Below are 12,238 nucleotides of genomic sequence, written 5' to 3'. Positions count from 1 at the left end.
GGAAGGTGCTGGGAAAGATCCCAGACCTTGACTCGCACCGGCTGATCATGGGTGGTGACTTTAATACGGTCTTGGACCCGAGATTGGACCGGTCGAGTGCATGGTCGGGGAAACTACCACCAATGGCAAAGGAACGGCGGAGGTTCATGGAGCGCATGGGAGGGGTAGATCCGTGGAGATTTGAGAAACCAAGGAGCAGGGAATATTCATTCTACTTCCATGTACATAAGGCATACTCCAGGATAGATTTCTTTGTGCTAGATAAAACACTGTTAGCAGGGGTTGAGGACACTGAGTACTCAGCAATTGTGGTTTCAGATCATGCACCACACTGGATAGACCTACGGGCAGGCACGGGAATGCCCCAGCACCCACAGTGGAGACTAGATACAGGGCTGTTAGCGGATGAGGAGATCTGTGAGCGAGTGAGAGAGGCCATTCGGGGGTACATAAAGATCAATGACACGGAAGAGATTGCGGCTGGGGTGGTCTGAGGAATGTATTTTGATTCGAGCCCACAGGGATAAAACTGAGCGATCGGAGCTGGACAGGTTGGTAGGAGAAACCTCACAGGTGGACAGGAGATATTCGGAGTCTCCAAATGAGGAGCTCCTGAAGGAGCGTCAGAGACTTCAAATGGAGTTTGGGCTCCTTTCCACAGGTAAGGTGGAGGGACAGCTGAGGAGGGTAAAAGGGGCAATATATGAGCATGGGGAGAAAGCTAGTAGAATGCTGGTGCATCAGCTGAGGAAACAGGAGGCAGCAAGAGAAATATGGAAAATAAAGGATATGAGGGAGAAGATGGTGACGGACCCAGGGACGGTAAATGAAGTGTTCCGGGAATTTTAAAGCCAGCTGTACTAGTCGGAACCCCCGGTTGGGGAGGAGGGCATGAATCAATTCCTGGGGAGGCTAGAGTTCCCAAAGGTGAATGAGGAGCTGGTTGAGGCCCTGGGGGGCCTGATTGGGTTTGGGGAGGTGATAGATGGACTGGGGGCAATGCAATCGGGTAAAGCCCCGGGACCTGACGGATTCCCAGTGGAATTTTATAAGAAGTTCTCTGGGTTACTGGGGCCCCTCTGTGGTTAAGGCTTTTAATGAGTCCAAGGAGCTGGGAGTATTCCCCCCAACATTATCACAGGAATCAATTTCTCTCATCCTGAAGCGAGACAAGGATCCGGAGAGCTGTGGATCGTACAGGCCAATTTCCCTCTTGATTGTAGATGCCAAATTATTGGCAAAGATCCTGGCCACTCGATTAGAGGATTGTGTCCCGGAGATAATTGGGGAGGATCAGACGGGATTTGTAAAGGGCAGGCACCTGAAATCCAACGTTAGAGGGCTTCTTAATATAATTATGATGCCAGCGGAGGGGCGCGAGGCTGAGGTGGTAGTCGCCATGGATGCGGAGAAGGCTTTCGACCGGGTGGAGTGGAAGTATCTATGGGATATTTTAGGCAGGTTTGGGCAGGGATTTGTGGAGTGGGTCCGGTTATTGTACCGGGCCCCGGTGGCAAACCTAAGAATTAACCGAGATCGGTCGGAATACTTTAGTCTATGTCGGGGGACAAGGCAGGGATGCCCACTCTCCCCATTACTGTTTGCCCTGGCCATAGAACCCTTAGCAATGGCCCTGAGAGCAGCGAATGCCTGGCGGGGCATGGTGTGGGAGGGCGGGGTGGGGGGGGGGGGCGGCGAACACAAGGTCTCTCTCTCTATTGGACGATTTGCTGCTTTATGTCACGGACCCGGTGGGCGGGCTGACCGGAATCATGGAGGTATTAGGAAAATTTGGGCGACTTTCAGGCTATTAGTTAAATTTGGGAAAGAGCGAGATGTTCATGATCCAGGAACGGGGGCAGGAAAGGAGACTGAAGGAGCTACCTTTTAAAGTGGTGGGGAGGAGTTTTAGGTATCCGGGGATTCAAGTGGCCAAGGATTGGGGCAGCTTCACAAGTTAAATTTGGGCAAAGCAGTGGATCAAATGAGAAGGGATTTTTGTAGATGGGACATGCTCCCACTGACGCTGGCGGGGAGGGTTCAGACAGTAAAGATGACGGTCCTTCCGAGACTGCTTTTCTTTTTTCAATGTCTCCCGATTTTCGTCCCTAAGGTATTTTTCAGAAGTATGAATGCGGCGATATCGTGGTTTATATGGTCGGGTAAAACCCAGAGAATAAAGAGGACACTCCTGGAACAGACCCGCGGAGAAGGGGGCTTGGCTCTCCCGAGCTTTATTAACTATTACTGGGCTGCCAACATACCGAAGTGGGTAGTGGGGGTGGGGCCGGTTTGGGAGCGGATGGAGGCAGTATCCTGCAAAGGTACGAGTCTGGAGGCTTTACTGACGGCGCCCCTCCTGTTCTCGCCGGCTTGGTACTCTACACGTCCGGTGGTGGTGGCAGCCCTAAGGGTGTGGGGGCAATGGTGGCAGCATATGAGACTGGATTCAGTGTGGTCACCGATCTGCGACAATCACCGGTTTGTCCCGGAGGGGTGCTGGATGGGGGCTCTAAGGTATGGCAGAGGGCAGGGATTGAGAGGTTTGGGGATCTATTCATGCAGGAGGGCTTTCCGACCTTGGAGACGTTAGAGGAGGAGTTTGATTTGCCGGGTGGGAACGAGCTTTGGTACCTTCAAGTGCGGGACTTTGTACGGAGGCAGGCCCTAAGCTTTCCTCGCCTTCCCCTGAGGGGACTACAGGATAAAGTGCTGTCAAAAACAGGGGTTGGAGGTGGGAAGGTTTCGGAGATATACAGGGAATCGTTAGAGTGGGAAGGGGCCCCTATCAGAGAGGTAAAGAGGAAGTGGGAAGAGGAGCTAGGAGGGGAGCTGGAAACTGAACTGTGGGAAAAAGCCTTGAAAAGGGTAAATGCATCCTCGTCCTGTGCTAGACTTAGTTTGATTCAGTTCAAGGTAGTCAACAGGGCCCATATAACGGTAGCCCAGATGAGTAGGTTCTTCGAGGAGGTGGAGAACAGATGTGGACGGTGTGGGGGTAGCCCGGCCAACCATGTTCATATGTTTTGGGCATGTCCGAAAATGAGGGAAGTCTGGCAGGGATTTGCGGATGTTATGTCAGAAGTCCTGGTGGGTTAGCACTGCGGCTTCACGGCGCCGAGGTCCCAGGTTCGATCCCGGCTCTGAGTCACTGTCCGTGTGGAGTTTGTACATTCTCCCCGTGTTTGCGTGGGTTTCGCCCCCACAACCCAAAAATGTGCAGGCTAGGTGGATTGGCCACGCTAAATTGCCTCTTAATTGGAAAAAATGAATTGGGTACTCTAAAAAAATGTTTTAAAGTCCTGGAAGGTAGGGTAACTTTGAGTCCAGAATTGGCAATATTTGGGGTGTCGGAAGATCCGGGGGCAAAGGGAGGGAGGGAGGCCGATATCCTGGCCTTCTCCTCCCTGGTGGCCCGGAGACGGATGGAGGGACTCGGAGCCCCCAAAGTCAGGAGTGTGGGTTAGCGATATGGTAGGGTTTCTCAGTCTGGAGAAAATGAAATGAAATGAAATGAAAATCGCTTATTGTCACAAGTAGGCTTCAATGAAGTTACTGTGAAAAGCCCCTAGTCGCCACATTCCGGCACCTGTTCGGGGAGGCTGGTACCGGAATTGAACCGTGCTGCTGGCCTGCCTTCAAAGCCAGCAATTTAGACCTGTGCTAAACACCAAATCAAGTACACTCTGAGAGGATTCGCCCGGAGTTGGCAGCCGTTCACCGATTTCTTTAACAAAAATTGAACGTCAACAGTCAGGGGGGAAAGGGAAAGGGGGGTGGGGAGGAGGAAAACAGGAGGCATGGTAATGTTAAATAAGGACAGGGAACTTAGTATACAGGTAATTGGGGACAGGGCCGGAGAAGTGGGGAACGTGGTTTATTGTTTGTTGTTCTTTTAGGGGGTATTTTGTGCGTCGACCCACGCGGTTGTTTTAGAAATGTCAACATGTTAAATTGTGAAAATTACAAATGCTTCAACAAAATATTTTCTAAAACTAAAACAATCTCTCCCTCAACTCCAGCAAAACTAAAGGGCTGGTCATTGACTTCAGGAAGCAAAGTACTGTACACACCCCTGTCTGCATCAACAGGGCTGAGGTGGAGATGGTTGACAGTTTCAAATAGCTAGGCGTGCATATGACCAAAAATCTGTCCTGGCCGGCCCACATCCATGCTACCACCAAGAAAGCACAACAGTGCCTTTACCTCCTCAGGAAACTAAGGAAATTTGGTTGTCCACATTGACTCTGACCAAATTTTACAGATGCACCATAGAAATCATCCTGTCAGGCTGCATCACAGCCTGATAAAATAAGATAAGAGCCCATGGTGTTAAGGGTAGGATCCTGGCTGACTGTCAGAAAGCAGAGAGTGGGGATAAAGGGGACTTTTTCAGGATGGCAGCAGATGACTAGTGGTGTGCCTCAGGGGTCTGTGCTAGGACCACAACTTTTCACAATATACATTAATGATCTGGAAGAAGGAACTGAAGGCACTGTTGCTAAATTTGCAGATGATACAAAGATCTGTAGAGGGACAGGTAGTATTGAGGAAGCAAGGGAGTTGCAGAAGGACTTGGGCAGGCTAGGAGAGTGGGCAATGAAGTAGCAGATTAAATGCAATGTGGAAAGTGTGAGGTTATGCACTTTGGAAGGAGGAATGGATAGACTATTTTCTAAATGGAGAAATGCTTCAGAAATCAGAAGCACAAAGGGACTTCCTTGTTCACGATTCTCTTATGATTAACGTGCAGGCTCAGTCGGTAGTTAGGAAGGCAAATGCAATGTTCGCATTCATGTCGAGAGGGCTAGAATACAAGACCAGGGATGTCCTCCTGAGGCTGTATAAGGCTCCGGTCAGTCCCCATTTGGAGTATTGTGCGCAGTTTCGGGCCCCATATCTAAGGAAGGATGTGCTGGCCTTGGAAAGGGTCCTAAGGAGGTTCACAAGAATCATCCCTAAATTAAAAAGCTTGTCGTATGAGGAACGGTTGAGGACTCTGGGTCTGTACTCGTTGGAGTTTAGAAGGATGAGGGGGGATCTTATTGAAACTTACAGGGTACTGCGAGGCCTGGATAGCGTGGACGTGGAGAGGATGTTTCCACTTGTAGGAAAAACTAGAACCAGAACACACTATCTCAGACTAAAGGGATGATCCTTTAAAACTGAGATGAGGAGGAATGTCTTCAGCCAGAGGGTGGTGAATCTGTGGGACTCTTTGCCGCAGAAGGCTGTGGAGGCCAAATCGCTGAGTGTCTTTAAGACAGAGATAGATAGGTTCTTGATTAATAAGGGGATTAGAGGTTATGGGGAGCAGGCAGGATAATGGGGATGAGAAAATATCAGCCATGATTGAATGGCGGAGCAGACTCGGTGGCCGAGTGGCTTTATTCTGCTCTGATGTCTTATGGTCTTGTGGCATTGCAACTGCTCAGCCCAAGACCGCAAGAAACTTCAGAGAATCGTGAACACAGCCCAGTCCATCACGCGAAGATGCCTCCCATCCATTGACTCGGTATACACCTCCCACTGCCTTGGGAGTAGGCAGCATAATCACAGGCACCTCTCACCTGGGTTATTCACTCATCCAACCTCTTCCATCGAGCAGGAGATACAAAAGTCTGAGAACACGCACTAACAGGTTTAAAAAACGCTTCTTCCCTGCTGTTACCAGGCTTCTGAATGACTCTCTTAATAATAATAATCACTTACTGCCCCTAGTCGCCATATTCCGGCGCCTGTTCGGGGAGGCCGGTACGGGAATTGAACCCGCGCTGCTGGCCTTGTTCTGTTTTACAAGCGGCTATTTAGCCCACTGTGCTAAACCAGCCCCTGAACTGATCTCTCCACAAATCTTCTCTACTGAGTAGTACTATACTCCGATGCTTCACCCGATGTCTGTGTCTATGTATTTATATTGTGTATCTATTGTATGTCCTATATTTTTTCATGTATAGAACGATCTGCATGGACTGTAGGCAGAACAATACTTTTCACTGTACCTTGGTAAACATGACAATAAAATCAAATCAAATCAAATTAAATCACTGACTGTAAAGTGCTATGATACATAGTCATGAAAGTCTCTGTATAAATGCAAGTCTTTCTTTCTTACACTGACACAGATGTTAGCATCATATGAATATTTGCAGATTGTATCTCCAACATCTAAATCTAGATAGAGAAAAAGCTGGAAAATCTTAGCAGGTCTGGCAGCATGTGTAAGGAGTGAAAAGAGCTAACGTTTCGAGTCCAGATGACCCTTTGTCAAAGTTTGAGGTCAAAGTGACAAAGGGTCACCTGGACTCGAAACGTTAGCTCTTTTCTCTCCCTACAGATGCTGCCAGACCTGCTGCGATTTTCCAGCATTTTCTCTTTGGTTTCAGATTCCAGATTCTGCAGTGATTTGCTTTTATCTAAATCCTGATCATTAGTGAGGATAGTAACAAGCAACAATCCCAGCACTGATCTCTGCAGGACGCCATTGGTGACTGGTCTCCAAATGGAAAAAATCCATCGAACTAATTTCTGTGTTACAATCCCACTGAGACTGATAACCTTTTATAAAGATATTTAAATTTCCAGTGACTGACTGAAAAGATTACACAATAAGATTTCAAGTTTTAAGGCTTTTACTGTAACTAATTAATTAAAAGCACCATTGACTAACCACTTGTTAGCAGGCAACTTATAATTTAAACTACAGAAAAGATCCACCATATGAAATTTAGCACAGCTGACAATCACACGCCATGGTTATACATTACACTGTCCATTAAGTAGATATCTTATTCTCCCGGAACTCGTCCAAAGCTATTCACAGAATCCGTATGGCACAGAAGAAGATCATTTGGCCCATCTAGCCTGCAGCACCGCTCCGAATGAGCAACTAACCTCGTTCCATCCTGTGTTTGCCCGGTAACCGTTTGTTCTTCCTTTTCAGATAACAGTCTAATTACCTTTTGAATGCTCCAATTGAACCTGCTTTTACCACACTCTCAGGCAGAGCTTTTCGGACCCTAACCAATTGCTCTGTGAAAAAGTTTTCCTCATATCACGATAGCTTCTGTTACTAATTACTTTTAATCTGTACACTCTCATTCTCAATCCTCTCATGGGTGGGAATAGCTATTCCCTAACTATTTTGTCCAAACCACTCATGATTTTGAATACTTCTCAGCCTTCTTTTCTGCAAGGAAAACAGTCCTAACTTCTCCAATATATCTTCAGAACTGAAGTTCCTCATCTCTGGAACCATTCCCGTGAATCTTTTCCGCACCCTCTCCAATGCCTTCACATCCTTCCTAAAGTGTCGCCCCCCTAGCTTGATGGAAAATCAGTGAGGTGGCTCAATGAGAGACACCAGGTGTACAGAAAGGCACAGTGGTCAGCATTGCTGTCTCACAGCGCCAGGGACCCTGGTTCGATTCTGACCTCCGATGACTTTTTGAATGAAGTTTGCACATTCTTCCCATGTCTGCGTGGGTTTCCTCCTGGTGCTCCTTCTGCACTGTCAGGATTTTAGGATTCTTTTTTTTAAATGTATTTTATTACAAACATGTATCAGAACAGGTTACAGTGAACAAACAACCCAGGAAACATGCTTCCCTACAATGAACTATACAGTCTGTACAGGTTTTTCTTCTTTTTCACTCCCCCCCCCCCCCCCCCCACTCCCCTGCGACGAACAGCCCCTCAAACACGGTCACAAACATCCCCCACCTTTCCTCAAACCCCCCCGAAGAGCCCCTTAACTCATACTTTATCTTCTCTAATCGCAGGAAATCATAAAGGTCACCCAATCAAGCTGCTACCCTCGGTGGCGATGCCGACCGCCATTCCAACCAAATTCTCCGCAATGCAATCAGGGAGAGGTGAAGGCCAAGACATCGGCCTTCCTCCTCTCCATGAGCTCCGGCTTCTCTGAAGCCCCAAATATCGCCACCAGAGGATCCGGGTCCACCCTCTCCTCCACTACCCTGGCTAAGACCGCGAACACTCCCGCCCAGAATCTTCCCAATTTTTCACAACCCCAAAACATGTGTGTGTGAATCGCTGGCCCCCGCCCACACCTCTCACACTCATCTGCTACCCCCTGAAGGAACCCACTCATTCTTGATCGAGTTATATGCACCCTGTGCACCACCTTAAACTGTATCAGGCTCATCCTTGCACATGAGGAGGTCCCGTTTACCCTACGCAGTGCCTCACTCCATGCTCCCCAGTTGATCTACCCTCCCAACTCCGCTTCCCATTTCTCTTTGATCTTCACCACCCGCTCGCCTCCCTGCTGCCCCAGCCACTTGTATATATCCCCAATTCTTCCCTCCTCTTCCACATCCGGGAGCAGCAGTCGCTCCAGCAGGGTGTATCCCGGCGATCTAGGGAACCCCCTCCAGATCTTTTGCGCAAAATCCCTGACCTGCAGATACCTGAACTCACTCCCCCTCGGCAGCTCTACCCTCTCCCTTAGCTCCTCCAAACTGGTGAGCCCTTCCTCCAAATACAGATTCCTCACCTTGACCAGCCCCACCTCCCTCCATCCCCGGTATACACTATCCATCCCCTCCCGGCTCAAACTCATGATTCTCGCACAGCGGGGGATTTTAGGAATCTATGATACTGACCCACTGTGTGCATATACCGGGCCCTATCCGGAGTCTGGACTCAGATTGCAATTCAGATCGCCCTACCGTCCCCAAAACCAGCAGTTTATGCTTGATTCTCCATTGTCCTCTAGCTGGCTGGTGGAGATTAAAGGCGCACTCGCATTATTGAAGGTGTTCACATATGTTATTTAAATTTCACTAACCTCACCAGTTGGCCCATGGATCGACAAAGGCAAATTCTCAGATTCATAGTTTGGCAGGTACTGGCCAGAAAATGACAATGAAGGAGCCTCAGCCTTTGCAGTTGTCTAACTGGTTGGATGTTCTTACAGCTGTGGGCAAGAGCAGGAACTGCAGGGATGATTAGCAAACTGACCAGAGCAACATGCTGCAGGGTGTTATTCAAGGGGGGTGGGAGTAAGAAGGATTGCAGGGGCTGGTTGAGCACAGTGGGCTAAATAGCTGGCTTGCAATGCAGAGCAATGCCAGCAGTGTAGGTTCAATTCCCGTACCGGCCTCCCCGAACAGGTGCCGGAATGTGGGGACTAGGAGCTTTTCACAGTAACTTCATTGAAGCCTACTTGTGACAATAAGCAATTTTTATTATAGTTGCAGTTGGGTACAGTATAGTTCGGGGGATGGGAAGATTGGGCCTATATACTCTTTGAAGTTTAGAAGAATGAGAGGGGATCTTATTGAGATACAAACAATTCTGAGGAGCCTTGACATGCTGGATGTAGAGTAGAAATTTCCTTGTGGGGAAAATCGAGCTCGCAGTTTAAAAATAAGGGGTCTCCCATTAAGTGGGAGATGAGGAGGATATTTCTTCTCTCAGAGGATATTTGGGATTCTCTTCCCTAAGAACAGTGGAGCCTTGGTCATTGAAGGCTGACTTAGACAGATTTTTGAATTACCAGTGAGGCAAGGGTTACGGGAGGCAGAAAGGAAATGGAGTTAAGGCCACAATTAAATCAGCTGTGAATAAATGGCAGATCCGGCTCAAGGGGCTGAATGGCCTACCCCTGTTTCTTATAATCTCATGAAAACTTTTTACTTATTTGAGGAGAAAAGACAAAGAAGAATGCATTATTTTTGTCACAATGACAGACTTGCATCATTATTTTAGATATAGCTTAACTTCACTCCCATTAATTTCACTTGCCATTTACCATTAAGATCTTTCATTGCACATGATGAACTGAAAAGTAAGCTTGAACTATTGATTCATGTACTTTTAAAGGGCAGCCTTCACTCTGAAATATAAAGATAGCAAAGCTGCCATCGCACCAGATGACCAGAGGCTGCATTACCCTTTAAGGGGTGGAGCTGACTGGTGGTGATTTAACCTGAGGATCATCACACCTCAGGCAAGGTTGAGAAGGCGATAGTGATATGCTGCAAACACGTATCTCCGTGGCTCTTTTTGTTTTATGAAAGCAATTCACAGATCGTTCTAAACCTTTTTCTGCTTGTTTGTAACATTTTCCTCTTCCCTTTGATATTTCCTACGTTGAGCTCCCCTTTTAAATCCTGTTCACTGGTATTATTTCCTTATCCTGAGTAGGGATCTTGGGCAAAATTCTCCGTTATCGGCGGAAAGTCCGCCGATCGGCGCAAATCCCACTTGCGTCACGTCAGAAAAATGGGTCGATAGTCTCCGGCCCGAAATGGGCTAGCAGCGACGTAACGGGATCCGCGCTTGCGCAGTGGTTCACGCCGTGCAGTGTCATACGCGCTGCACAGCGTGACGGCTCATAAGGTCGCGCTGCTCCCCACCACCCGACCGGAACACCCGACCGCAACACCCGACTGGATGGCTAGCCGTCGCTCAGCCCCGAGGTTCAAGTCACGGGATGTGGAGGCGCTCCTGGACGCGGTGGAGCAGAGGAGGGACGCCCTGTATCCCGGCACGGCCGCAGAGTTGCCCCACGCCACAGCCGGCGTCTGTGGAGGGAAGTGGCAGAGGCCGTCACCGCTGTGGCCCTGACACCACGGACAGGCACCCAGTGCCACAAGAAGGTGAACGACCTCATCAGAGCAGGCAGGGTGAGCCTCCCCATATCCCCCCTCCCCCATATCCCCCCCTTCCCCATATCCCCCCTCCCCATATCCCCCCTCCTCCATATCCCCCCTCCCCCCTCCCCCATATCCCCCCTCCCCCATATCCCCCCTCCCCCATATCCCCCATATCCCCCCTCCCCCATATCCCCCATATCCCCCTCCCCCATATCCCCCCTCCCCCATATCCCCCTCACCCATATCCCCCCTCCCCCATATCCCCCCTCCCCCATATCCCCCCTCCCCCATATCCCCCATATCCCCCTCCCCATATCCCCCCTCCCCCATATCCCCCCTCCCCCATATCCCCCCTCCCCCATATCCCCAAGTGAATCCAGCCCTAACCTTAACCTCTGCAATGCACGCGCAACCGATGGCGTGCATTCATATACCTGCCTAACAGTGTTGCCTTTTACCCCTGCCACCCCCCCCCCCCCCCCCCACAGGAGAAGCGCGCACACAACAATAGGGAGCATGTGAGGACTGGAGGAGGGCCCGCTGATGAGAGGCCACTGACTGTACACGAGGAAAGGGCCCTGGAACTGGCTTGCGGACCTGAGGACCGGGAGGTTGCTGATGCAGAGGTCGGGGGCGTACTAGCGAGTGAGCCACCGACAGCCCGTCCCCATATCCCCCCTTCCCTATATCCCCCTCCCCCGTATCACCTGATCACTGCCTGATGTCTAACCATGCATGCTTCATTGTGTATCGCAGGACCAAACGTCCAGGCACCCATCCCCGCAGATGCAGACTGCCCGCAGGATGCCCCTCGGAGACCACAGGAGACGGAGAGACCCGCACCCTCCAGAATGCGACGCCCGCAGGATGCCCCTCGGAGACCACAGGAGACGGAGAGACCCGCACCCTCCAGCATGCGACGCCCACAGGATGCCCCTCGGAGACCACGGGAGACGGAGAGACCCGCACCCTCCAGCATGCGACGCCCGCAGGATGCCCCTCGGAGACCACGGGAGACGGAGAGACCCGGACCCTCCAGCATGCGACGCCCGCAGGATGCCCCTCGGAGACCACGGGAGACGGAGAGACTCGGACCCTCCAGCATGCGACGCCCGCAGGATGCCCCTCGCACACCACGGGAGACGGAGAGACCTGGAGCAACAGGGAGACGGCACCCCCGTCACGTGCGGGAGCGACCACCCAGCGATGAGGGGGGCAGCCACAGACCCCCGTCACATCCGAGCCAGGACACCACTACCCAGGACACCACTACCCAGGACACCACTACCCAGGACACCCCTACCCGGGACAGCACTACCCAGGAAGACGAAATACCGGACAGTGACTCAGAGTGGATGGGTGGAGACGAACCCCCACCCCAAAGTGCCATGGACTCAGAGTGGGACGAAGAGCACGACACAACGCCACTGCTGTCACCAACACCCTCCACCATCGCAGAAACACTCACCACGGTTGGGCACTTTAGTGATGAGGCGTCTGGTACACTCACTGGTGCGCACAACACAGCCGTCCCGGTACAGCAGGTGGAGGTAGGAGCAGCAGAGGGACCGGGCGGTCGGAGGGCAGCCCAGGCCAAGCGAACATCTGCCGCC

The 12,238-nt window shown here is 50.7% G+C and overlaps 1 protein-coding gene across 1 annotated transcript in view; it reads right to left on the bottom strand.

Moving 5' to 3' along the window:
* The window catches only part of gpc6a (glypican 6a), a 1,492,324-nt gene that overhangs the window by 279,455 nt on the left and 1,200,631 nt on the right, over positions 1 to 12,238 (bottom strand). The window lies entirely within an intron of this gene.

Source organism: Scyliorhinus torazame, chromosome 15, assembly GCF_047496885.1.
Source record: "Scyliorhinus torazame isolate Kashiwa2021f chromosome 15, sScyTor2.1, whole genome shotgun sequence".
NCBI lineage: Eukaryota > Metazoa > Chordata > Chondrichthyes > Carcharhiniformes > Scyliorhinidae > Scyliorhinus > Scyliorhinus torazame.
The sequence above is the reverse complement of the archived record's forward strand: the minus strand, read 5'-3'. Positions and strand labels throughout refer to the sequence as shown.